The 12,972-nt window shown below is 41.7% G+C and overlaps 1 non-coding gene across 1 annotated transcript; it reads right to left on the bottom strand.

The window, feature by feature from the left end:
• Positions 1-2,610: 2,610 nt before the first annotated feature.
• Positions 2,611-2,682, bottom strand: trnae-uuc (transfer RNA glutamic acid (anticodon UUC)). The gene has a single exon. It is a non-coding gene; the product is annotated as a tRNA-Glu (tRNA).
• Between the last annotated feature and the right edge of the window lie 10,290 nt (positions 2,683-12,972).

The raw sequence follows: 12,972 nt of genomic DNA, 5'->3' as shown, positions 1-12,972 counted from the left end.
ACATAACATTTAGCTTGGCTTTATATTTCCATATTGCTAAATTGTTGCCAAGGTGAGTCAGAGTAGATACGATAATGGAAGCAGTCTAACCAGAATTTGCCAAGAATACTCATGCAGAAAATAATACTTCCTTCTGCCCCTTCTCTTCCATGACAACATTTCATCCATCACCGCTCCCAAACCCATCGATTGGCACCTCTCTTCACCATCGACGGATGCAAACCCATGACGAGATCCTGGTTCTCCACTATGCGTCGTGATGTCGTCCGGAGCTGCGGCCTACCACCCGAGCATCATTCTCCTCACTCTTTAAGAATTGGGGCCGCGACAACAGCGGCTCTACATTTGCCTGCCGCCACGCTTAAATCTCTGGGTCGTTGGTCATCCTCCGCATATCAACGCTACGTCAGATTCCATAAGGAGGACATTCTGCAAGCTCAAAAGATCATGAGTTCCTGCCCCCTGGAGCATCTCGGAGACCTATGGTCTCCGCGTCTGGGGCAGTCGCAGGCATGCTTCGGCAGGCCTTCGTCCCCTCAAGTGCAGACCTTGTGAGACCCATCTTCTGGTGCGGGTCCTTATTCCCTCCTCACACTTCTACTCCTTCCTCCCGTCGGGCCCCGCATGAGCGGGCGCGGCTGCCGGTGGACAAACCTGTCTCCGTGCTCCCCGCGTTACGCGTGTCGGACTCCGGCGTGGGGATGAGTGTCGTGTAGGGGCTGCACAGGTTGAAGGAGCTCCGTGCCAGCGGTGACAACACAATGCGAACCTTGATCGTGGCATATATCGCGCTCCTGTCCATCCTGGGAGGGGGATCCCTCACATGCGGCTCTCTCTGAGGTTTCTACCTTTTCCCCTGTTTATAGGGGTTTTGGGTAGTTTTTCCTTACTCTTGTCGAGGGGTAAGGACAGGCTGTCGCACTTGCTAAGCCATGAACAAATCATATTGTGAATACTGCTGTTCAAACAATAGATATGAGGGAAGAATGTGTACGGGCTTTGCAGCCAAATTATTGTTGCATTTCAGGTGGTTGCTGGGCTTAAAGTGTTAAATTCTGGGGTATAGGTTGCCATGTGCCAAGCTCACAATCTATTCTCCTACAGCCAGGGCACAGTTGGGGGGGGGGGGACCTCACTAGGTAGTATATTCTCCCGCGACAATGTGCTTACAGCGAATGACCACACCACGGGGGTGCATGGTGCGCATCACAGTTTCACTAGGTAGCATATTCTCCTGCAGGCATGCGCCTATGGAGAATAGCCACACAGCGTGGCGTGTAACACATAACAGGCTCACTATGTTAGATAGCATATTCTCCAGCAGGCATGCGCCTATGGAGAATAGCCACACCGCAGTGGCGTGGAACACATAGCAGGCTCACTAGGTTAGGTAGCATATTCTCCTGCAGGCATGCGCCTATGGAGAATAGCCACACTGCGTGGCGTGGAACACATAGCGGCTCACTAGGTAGCATATTCTCCAGCAGGCATGCGCCTATGGAGAATAGCCACACAGCGTGGCGTGGAACACATAACAGGCTCACTAGGTTAGGTAGCATATTCTCCAGCAGGCATGCGCCTATGGAGAATAGCCACACCGCAGTGGCGTGGAACACATAGCAGGCTCACTAGGTAGCATATTCTCCTGCAGGCATGCGCCTATGGAGAATAGCCACACTGCGTGGCGTGGAACACATAGCGGCTCACTAGGTAGCATATTCTCCAGCAGGCATGCGCATATGGAGAATAGCCACACAGCATGGCGCGGAACACATAACAGGCTCACTAGGTTAGGTAGCATATTCTCCAGCAGGCATGCGCCTATGGAGAATAGCCACACTGCGTGGCGTGGAACACATAACAGGCTCACTAGGTAGCATATTCTCCAGCAGGCATGCGCCTATGGAGAATAGCCACACTGCGTGGCGTGGAACACATAACAGGCTCACTAGGTAGCATATTCTCCAGCAGGCATGCGCCTATGGAGAAAAGCGACACATAGTAGATACCGATTCATCCGTCAGGCTCCGAATCCGTGCAGTGTTGGGGGGATACAGTATTAGCACATCACTCCCATCATTCCTGTGTTAGCATATGGGGAGTGATTAAGTTGGGGCCTAGACGCCAAACACAAACCTGTTTTACTGTGAACAATAATAAACATCTTAATAAATAAGATAAATAATCAAACGTGAGTTGTCTGACTGAACTAGATTCATGATCATAGGGACTGCAAGTCAGGGTTGATGTTTTTGCAGCTTCAAGATTCCTTTAATGGTCCCACACACATCGGACACACACACACTAAATGCAAATGGGGGGGAATTTGTCCTCTGCTTTTGATCCATCCGTGAGAAAACAGCAGGGCACAACACACAGTGACCAGACATAGCAGTGGGCAGCCATGGACATCGCCCGGGGAGCAGATGTTGGGGGAGCTAGTTGCCTTCCTCAGGGGCACAGGTAGGGCGAGTCTTTTTGGACTTGAACAGATCCAGTTCTGGTCCATATCCAGGAAAGTTTTGTCAGTCTGTGGCCTCGAACCAGACACCTTCCAGTCTGATGTCCTTCAAATTCTGCCTTAGTCCACCACTGCTCCCAAAAGAGCAGTTCCCATACCGGGAGTCGAACCAGGGCCGCCTGGGTGAAAACCAGGAATCCTAACCGCTAGACCATATGGGAAGTTGCCTTGACTAATCTTGTCATGCTTCAAGAGAGCTGCTTCACTCTTTGCTTTACTCTTCCTTGCTTTAAGTTGTTTTGCCTTAATTTGTTTTACTTTAGTTTGCTTTACACTACTTTGCTTATAGCTTTGCTTTGTTTTGCCTTGGCTTGTCTAAAATGTCACTTCAGAGTGGGTTTGCTGTTTTAAAAATCACTTTTTTTGCTCCTTTGATACTCTCGTGCTGGGTCATCCCACCGGCTACTCCTGTGTGAGGCGTTTACTTAATTTATTCATTTGTTTTGATTTTGGTTGGGAATGTGGCTGCTTAAGTTATTTTGTTATGTGTTGTTTATTTTCTGTATTTCGTTTACAGTCATTTCTACCTGGCTGCCTAATCTTTGTGGGTCTTTGCACCCATCTCATGGTTTAGTTATTGAGACTTTATTTTGATTGTGTTACATTGCCAGTCAATGGCTTCTTACTCTATGCAAATACTATTTTTTCTTTGGTAGCCTGTTTTGCTTGCTATGTTTAAAATTGGAAATTTGATTTTGTTATGATTGATCATGTAGTTCATGTCGTTTTGGTCGCTAACTTGTAGATTAGGTTCTTTTACTTTTACCTGATATAAATTATTGGCGTTATTGTACTTTCCTTGATTACACTGGTTAATGCTCGTCTAACCAATCACAACCACCTAACGTTGCCACATTCAGGTTTCTGATTAGAACACATACCTACAGTTTACTCATACACGAAAGACGTCAATCAAACAACAAAAAAAATGATAAAACAAACATTTCGCAATGAAAAAGTATTGTAGGTAAAAGACACCAACCAAGGTGTCAGAGCCTCATGTGAGGCGGGACAACCCCAGTGTAGATGTGCTATAAACATGTGATCTCCACAGTCAAATGGACACATTACATCCTGCCTATGTATGCTGAGCCTCTGTGTTGTGGGGGATGGGTCTGAGTGGAGAATCTCCTGCTGCATTCTTCTTAATGTGAAAGGCAACATTATTCTTCAGATTGCAGGCTTGCCCGATATCACCAGGGTTTGGCTCATTACATTACATTACATTTAATTTAGCTGACGCTTTTATCCAAAGCGACTTACAAAAGAAAAGCAAACTCCAAAGTTCTATATGTAAGTGCCATTTAGGTGTTACTAAATATATATGTATATATTAATATATGTATGCTTGCCATTCAAGTGGTTATTGAGAACGCTGCTGCTAGGCAACAGCAACATGGACAAGAATATGGAAAATGGAAAGGTATAATGACAGAGGTCTAAGATGAGGCCCTTGGTAATATCAACACTTCCCTCAAAGGTATCATAGAATTACAAAGAAAACTCACCTCATATAGACTCATGGAGTCTGCTCATGAACACATTAAGTATAAACACATTTAAAGACAGCATAAGTAAATGCATCATTTCCATCTTAACAACATGGTTTTGTTAAAAAAATTTGACCTGGCTGTGGACGCAGGGACCGTGGAAAGCTCCACAGCGCGAGAAAGAGGACACGCAGCCCGGCCACATATAGAGGAGTTGAAGAAAACATCAATATACTAAGGAAGTACTTCATTAAATGACATCTCCAGAAGTAAAGCTAGAGCTACTGGGAGCCTGTGTTGCACTGATCTTTAGCTTATTCGCTCATGCTCTTCAGTTTCCGAATGATTAACTGAATCAAAATAATCTCACTCAACACTGTCAACAATGTGAATGTAGTTGAGGGTGGTGATTTGATTGAACTTGGTTGGTTGGCTGTTCAATGTTTGTGTGTTAATGCATTATAACTACAATACAAGAGTGTACTTGATAAAACATTGGCATCACTGTGCCTCTGTGAATGGATTTGTGCATGTTTATATTTGTGTGATTGAACCCGTCTCACTCTGGCTTGAACTCTCTTTCTGACTGAGAGCCTCTCCACCACCACGTGCACCGCTAATTCTGCACAGGGTTGCCGCCTGCCTCACCGGCATGAGTGCAGTCACTCGTATACTCTGCAGTTAAATCAGCTGTGAGTGCCGGAGCACAGTGAGACCATCAGCCATGTGAGTTTCAACATTTTATAGTCAACACTTCACTCCAGAGGAGAGCCTGCTCATGCCTTGCAAGTGTTCTCATACTACCCCTTATTCCATGATAAAAACCCATTTAAATGAATCACGCAAATTTAATAATCCTCAGGCTTGCTGTTCGGCCAGCAAACTCCCCTCGCACCATCAGCTTTGATTTCGAAATCAATGGAGTGTTTGTCGAGCTAGTCTGCTTTTGTTATAGTCAGCGGCGTTGTTGTGTTCGAGCCATCGCGTCACTCTTTGATACGAATCACTACACGAAATGGAGTGAGGTCTTCATCACTACATTTCTGACTAAATTTAAATTTAGGAAGAAAGAAGAAGCTTTTTTCAGATAAGACAAGAAAGAACTGTGGCTGAAATGTTTCAACATTCACATTAGACATTATGATTAGCTAAGTTTTTATCAGTCACACAATTTGTCAGCAGTTAAGAGGTAATTAATAGCCATTAGTTGTGTTCAGCATTTAAAGGCCTATTAAATCTCTTTTAACTTTAACATTCTTTATGTAGAGGCTTATACAATAGCAATTCCGTGGCTTAGATTGGACTAGTGTAGTTACGATGGAAGTCATGCACACTGTATTTCTGCCATTCAAGTGGTTATTGAGAACGCTGCTGCTAGGCAACAGCCACATGGACACGAATATGGATAATGTAAGGAAAATCCAAAGGTATAATGACAGAGGTCTAAGATGAGACCATTGGTAATATCAATACTTCCGTCAAAGGTATCATAGAATTACAAAGAAAACTCACCTCATATAGACTCATGGAGTCTGCTCATGAACACATTAAACATAAACACATTTAAAGACAGCATAAGTAATTGTACCGTTTCCATCTCAACACCATGGTTTTGTTGAAAAAATTTGACCTGGCTGTGGACGAGGGGCCGTGGACGCAGGGACCGTGGACAGCTCAACAGCCCGGCCACAGCGCGAGCAAGTCCGGGGCAGACACCCAGGTAGCCATGCACAGCTTCACTAAGGCTGCTTACAGTGTTAATTTGGTGCCTTTTATACAGTTTTGTATTGTTGAAAAATTATGTTTTGCAGTTTTTACCCTCTCTGTAAGTAACCTACTGCTGCTCTCTGTGTCTCCATCATTCACTCTGCGCACTGCCAACCGATTTGAGCCAAACCGAAGGTGCTGCCATTTCCTCCATCTCCATAGATTTACTAAGTTTACAGAGTCTGATGTTTTTAACCAATTTTCACATGTTTCCGATGACACTGATTGTTTGTGTGTAAGTGAGAGAGTAAGAGAGCGAGTGGGATGGGCAGATGAATGTTCACGCTGCTCTGAAGAAAGATTTGACTCATTTCAGAAAAGTATTGATCATTATGTGATGTTCACTGTTGATATTATGGCGTCATTGATGTTGATAGCGCGATGACGGTACATTTTGGATATATTGTGCAGCCCTAGTAGAAAGCCACAGAATCCATCATGCCATCTTGACTGTCATTTCCGGGAAGGAAGTGTTGGTTTTTCCTTTTCAGCGGAAAGAGGAGGCACATAGACTATTCTCTCTCACTGGGTGCCTGTAAATGTTCTGAGTTATGTTCCCCTCTTTGCCAGAGCTTTCTCAGCTGTAAGACAAAAAGCTAATCAAAGGCTCTTGCCTTTGGGGCAGGTAAACCCCAGCGTGAACTAAAAGAGAGAGCAATATCATACCATCACTCACTGTGCCACATGCTTGCACCCCCACTTCTCTCTCTTGCTCTGAGAAAACATTAGTTCTCGTTATATGGAAATTGGAGGAGAATTTCAATTTCCTTTTAATGGCCTATTAACGCACAGTTTCTCTCTCTCTCTCTCTCTCTCTCTCTCTTTCTCTCTCTCTCTCTCTCTCTCTCTCTCTCTCTCTCTCTCTCTCTCTCTCTCTCTCTCTCTCTCTCTCTCTCTCTCTCTCTCTCTCTCTCCGACTGTTAGCTTCTCCCTCATGCTGTGTATCAGGTTATAAGACTTTGCGTCCGAGATAATATTACATTTACGAACATATTACGAGCTCTACTTTAACTTCTAGTCTTGTATAAGGTAACGGCTGTGTCATTCCTAATTGCGTTCCAAATTGACTCATATAAGTGATTTCCGATCTATTACCTCCATCAACATTGTTGGTTATTACCCTTCAAAGCCAACACTGTCTCCGAAACATAAGTTTATATTAATGACCGTATATAAATGATTGGTCGAGTGCATGTATCGTTAGGACCCCAATACCAAAGCTCCACTCCATGATCACTACTGTGCAGACTCTGGTTCCAACTGATGTCACCAGCGCACCCTTATTAGATATTTTGACTTTGTTTTTGAACAGTGGGAGGAAGTGGAGATGCGTTGTCCATCTACTCATACAGTGATGGATTTATATATGAATGGATTTGTTTTGCGAATATAAACAATTAGAAATGTAAGCGCTGTGTGGGCCCTCACCCTGTTTGAATAATAGTTACATCCGACATTTACATTTTTTGTGTACGGCACTATGAGACTCATTATTCTAATAATTCTCACCACATGGTGGTTATATTGCGACCAGTTTTATTTTTAAGCATTTTTAGTAATATGGATACCAGCATCAAAAGTAACAACATGTTTCTTGAACATGCATGTAGGACTACACTAGTAGCGAGCCAAAATACATACAGAAAGAAATGGAAAAAAGACAACAATTCTGTTTGTGCATTGGCAGAAACTACGTTATGATCCTAATATATATATATATAGATAGACAAAGATATATACAATTAGCTGAAGCTCACTGCACAGCACAAAAAGATGAAATGTCTTCCTTTCTGTTCCTGATTTTGTGTCCTGATTTTTTGGTGATGAAACAGTTTTCTGTTTTAGTATCATTCATTAACTATGATACCTGGTGTTAAACTGACAGTAAGCCCTACTTCCTGCTGGTATACCTCCATCGGCAGCTTGGCCTCAACGGACCTCACCCCACCACAACCCTGCCTGCGGCTATTCCTGGGACACACACACACAAGCTCCCTCTGTGTTTTTCTCATTTTATCGCCACACCTGCACACATACTCATAGTCATGCTCTGTCTGTCAACTCACTTGACATGTCGATTAATTTTTACCTCTGCCCCCCTCCCTACAGGCACATACTTACACACCCAAACACAATTTTACTCACGGTGTATACCACATGGAAAATAAAGACTTTTCCACTGTCATTTCCACCACAGCTGGTTACACACATACGCACACACACACACATGCACATACTGAGTATCCTCAGGGAAGGTGTGTGGTACTGATTTAAATGTTAAGGCTCTGTATGACACCAACTCAGACTGCTCGGCTGTCCATTTACATTAGAATGTGTGTGTGTGTTGGTGTGTGTGTGCTTGAACTTATATATTGGAGAGAACCATTTTGAGCCTAGACCTTACAGAGTGAGGACATTTCAACCTCATCTTTTTAAACTTTGCAGAATGCTTAATCAAGTTCTTTTTTGCGTTTTGCTTTGACACTAAATCTTCCTTGTGGTCAGCCATCTCTTCTCCCCTTGCTCTCTGTCACGTGACTTTGCTCTTTAGCTGCACAGAGTACACCTTATAATTGTTGATTTCAACTAAATATTGTATAAAGTGTAAACATAGTCGTTAGCTAACTTAGGTAACAGCAGTCTTTGAGCAAATTAAGGACTGTGAACTGTGAAATTCATCACTAAGAAGTTATTTAAGTTTCTCATTTCATTTTCTTAAGTTTGTTACATTTACGTTTACCAGTATATGAAACTGTTTCAATTAGCATTATAACACTATATCACTGATTTTGTTAACTTTGCATTAAGTGACAAAGACTAAGTTGTACATAGCAGAAACCCTGTGATTTAATAATGTATCAGTGTCTGCATCTGGTTCCAACACTCCACTTTCACCTGAAACCTCCCATTAGTTGATAAGGACTTTTTGATGAGAGGTGAAACATCTCCAAGAAACACAGGCAAGTCAGACGCAAGACACAAGACTTATGTCCGTATTTAATTTCGCACCAAAATCTTTTTTTTAAATAGTTTCCAATCAGATAAGTGTATATGCAGCTCCATGCAGCCACCAAGAAAACAAGTGTTGCACCCAGCATTTTTTGCTATAGTGCTATACTTTTCTTTATATTATTTATTTTGTTGGAAATCTCTTAACTTTTTATTAAGGCTCATTAAAGATCCTTTCAGTTATTCAAATCCGTCTTTTTAAATGCTTATAAGTCAATCAAACTGTAACATGTTTGGGATCAGATGGGGTGGACACAACATCACTGACTACAGTGATTTTCTGTAGAAGTGGATGAATTAACCCCTCTGCCTTGCCTGTGCCTTTTTTTGCAGAAAAATGCTAAATGCACTCCAGCCCTGAGTCTATACTTACAACAAATTGTAATGCTGTGTCCATCCCCTCCATGCAAAGTCTTAGTGTCTTTCGTTCAGGAAATGTGAGCAGTGATTTAAAATCTGGAACAGACAGATTATTTCGGATTAACAGTGTTACAAAGCAACACAAACACAGGAGCCATGTTTCTCTTCGAAAAAAGAAACAAACATCAAGTTGCTATCTTTAGATGAAATTGCTGAACAGCAGGCTGACATCGTTCCATGTCGGTTGGAATTGTTTTGTTTGTTATTGCAATACTTGTTTCAGCTCAGTCATTGCAGACAACACATGGTCTAAATTTTCAGTCCGGCTGTTTGCATGTGAACACAATTTGTGTCGACATTAGGGTTTCCAAGGTGTTTTTGTAGACCTTTGTCACACAGTGAGACAACTGGAGAACATAACAACTCCAGCCTCCTTTTTTCCTGTTTCTTTTTTTAGGAAAACAAAAAACTGTATCACAATTTTGTGCTCACACAAAGTGAACTTCCCAAATCATTGTTTCATGGTCAGTAAATGACTATAATGTCAAAACTATTGAGTTTTACATGTATATAGTACTAAGTTATCAATATCCAGGTATAACAGTTTGTGGGATCTCAAGTTACTTGATTATGGCCCTATTAGCCATGTCTAGTGTATCAATTAAGCCTTTCATTCCATTCTCTTTTCGGATGGCTAGTATAGCTGTCCTACTCTAGAGAGGGTACATTGCTAGAGGGACATGTTGGACATGTTTCTCCTACATTACCTTGGATATGAACATTACCTTAGATATAACAGGTACTCCATCTTAGTCACATGTCTGTTAGCATTAGCGTTAGAACAGACTCATCAGCAGATGGTCCAGACTCCATCCCTGTAACCTTTACCCATTAAAACATGTCTTGGTCTATTCCCCTCACCCAGCTGCAAACTGGGATGTGACCTTTGCTAGCCTCGTCGGCAGTGAGCTCTATTCAGTTAACCTCACTGATGTCCACAATTTCTACTTTAACATCGGAAAACTGAGTGGCAAATTGAATATGTCAATCAAAGAGTCATTATTAATGACCTGTTATTTCAGCTACTATAAACATTAAGGTACATTCTCTTCAATTATCACAGTGGTCTTATGCATTATTTCATAGTAAAGGCAGATCCCTGAATCAATCAATCAATCAATCAAATTTTGAATCAAGAATATTCACAGTAATTATTCTAAGACTGACTCATTTGATTTTACGTCAATGATGCCCTATTTCTGTTGTTGTAGCTCTGTTAATTTTTCTCTCTTAAATGAATCATGTCAATAAGAGTCTACTTGTACAACAACTAGACTGTTTCACTGAGGAAGCTCTGATAAGCATTTAAGCTGTTTATTTGAAGTTCTGATAAAAGAGGGTCTTTGCATTTGTGTGATCTTAACATGGCATTTCCACAATGACAGATCACAGTGCATTACTGCAATTTGTCTTAAAAATTGACTTTTTTTTTTTTTCATCACTCTAGAAACGTGTCTGAAACCACAAGTTGTATATGAAGACTAATGCCCTCCATTTTAAACCACTAATGCATTGTGCATCATGACTACATCCACTCCCTTCCTCACCAGCATCACATGCATTTTTGCTAAATCTCAACATAGAGCAATCCACCTAACAGAATCGTACTCAAAAAACTGTTTCATTTTTTTGTTGATGTATGACCTTGATGAATCAGAGGAAATGACTCTTTGAGCCCCTCAGTCATTATTTTTGATTTCCTTCTTATTTCCCCGAATCATTACTTCCCTAATGGAGCAAAGTCAAATGCTAACCTTTACTCGCGAAAAAGGGCCCTTTCTCTGTTGAAAAGGACAGAGAAGAACATACACATAAACACACACGTTTGTTCTGCTATCCTTTTCAGGACACTGAGTTGACCTCAAGACCAGGCATCTTAACCCCCTCATCAATACACACACACACACACACATTGACAAAGGACAAAATGTAATATCTATTCATAACCATAATCCTTAAAATCTTTACCAATGTTTTTCAGTATTCTTCAAATATCCACAGCAGACATTGCGACTAAAACCTCAAGCTTCCTTCAGCTACGATATGTAAGTTAGTTTTTTTCTGATATTTCTTGAACTACACCTTTAAACTCAAGTCTTATTGTGAACTGGTGCAGTCAATGAGTCCAGACACATTGAGCAGTGCAGATATCCCCATCTTAAGTTTTTCAGTGAGCCTTCAAGCTCGTATTAGTTGCTGAGGAAAGTCGCAAGGGCAGACTCACAGGCTAGTAAGCTCCTAATTCCTGCATTAACTGAGACAGCAAACACAACAAGGACGTGCAGACCCTCTGGGATAAGGGGCTGATAATGAAGTTTACATAGACCCTCTGAGTCATGTGGATGTAGAAAGTACAAGTTGGATTTAAAGCAGCTTTTCCAAACATTACATTTAGCCCACTGCCTTTCCATTGAAGCCACATAGCAAGAGATGTGGATCAACAGCTGTATTTCTATTGCATTACTTTCAACTTTTGTCCATCCAGGCAGCTAGAGAAATGTTTTCATAATGTAGACATTGTCCCTTCTTTAGCCTCGCTACCAGCAAGGCTCTAGAGGGGATGATCCAGATGGAAAAGTAGCAAAAAGTATCTATTACAGTAGATGGATTGTGACGAAAGGTTACACAGATATTTATGTTGGACAAGTCCAATGACAATGGTGACTTTCATCTAAGGCCCCTGGAAAATCCACACCCCTGACCTCGGTGATCATCTGACTTTACCCCACCTTCATTCTGTCAATAGATAAATGCACAGTTTTGTGTGTGAGGAACATTTATAGCTAACCTGTTAACTAATGATGAATCTGTGACATATCATGATCATGATCCTGCTGGTTGCTGACCATAGACTATGATTGCAGCAGGACTGCTTGACATACCGTATTGAAGTTATCCTAAAAATGTTTACCCTATCAATGCTGCTAAAAAACTTTAATCTTGATGATGTTTTCCTACACTTGACATCTATTGCACTTCTGTCCGTCCTGGGAGAGGGATCCCTCACATGTGACTCTCTCTGAGGTTTCTACGTATTTTTACCCTGTTAACAGTTTTTTTTTGTAGTTTTTCCTTACTCTTGCTGAGGGTTTAGGACAGAGGATGTCACACCATGTTAAAGCCCTATGAGACGAATTGTGATTTGTGAATATGGGCTATACAAATAAAATTTGATTGATTGATTGACATATCTGTCAGTGTCAGTTAGAATGCGTCTCTGTACTGATACCACAGTTAGTGATTAAGGTTGACGAGCCTAGATAATGGCCTACTTTTTGGCATATCTGCTGCAACACAGATATGTTGTGCTTAGGGATGGTAGAGTGTAGAGTAGTGAGAAGTGATTTATACTGAAATAAAAGCAACAGGTGAGTGGGGTGACATAACCAGAGTATTTTCCCCTAATGCAATCCTATAACCGCTAATATACATATGATTTAGTGAGGAAATGTCAATTATGTAAAACATTTTTAACGTTGGTTTGCAAAGTTGAATATGATGTGTTATAATCCTGTTTGTGTGTGTGTGTGGGGGGGTAGGTAAGTTTGGGTGTGGGTGGGGACAGAGATGGTTTGTTGGATGGTTGATGATTAGTGATGAGAGGCAATACTTTGATGATGAAATCATTGGGCTTAGGTGTATTTTATGAAACGTTGTGCAGTGCCAATTCTAAACATGTTATGTCGATGAAATTATTGACTCTGGACACTCATTCTCTGGACTTTGCCTCCTGAATAAGGAGACTTTTGGTTTCATTATAGATTC

This window comes from Limanda limanda, chromosome 20 (assembly GCF_963576545.1).
Source record: "Limanda limanda chromosome 20, fLimLim1.1, whole genome shotgun sequence".
In the NCBI taxonomy this organism is placed as follows: domain Eukaryota; kingdom Metazoa; phylum Chordata; class Actinopteri; order Pleuronectiformes; family Pleuronectidae; genus Limanda; species Limanda limanda.
This window is presented reverse-complemented; position numbering and strand designations above follow the sequence as displayed.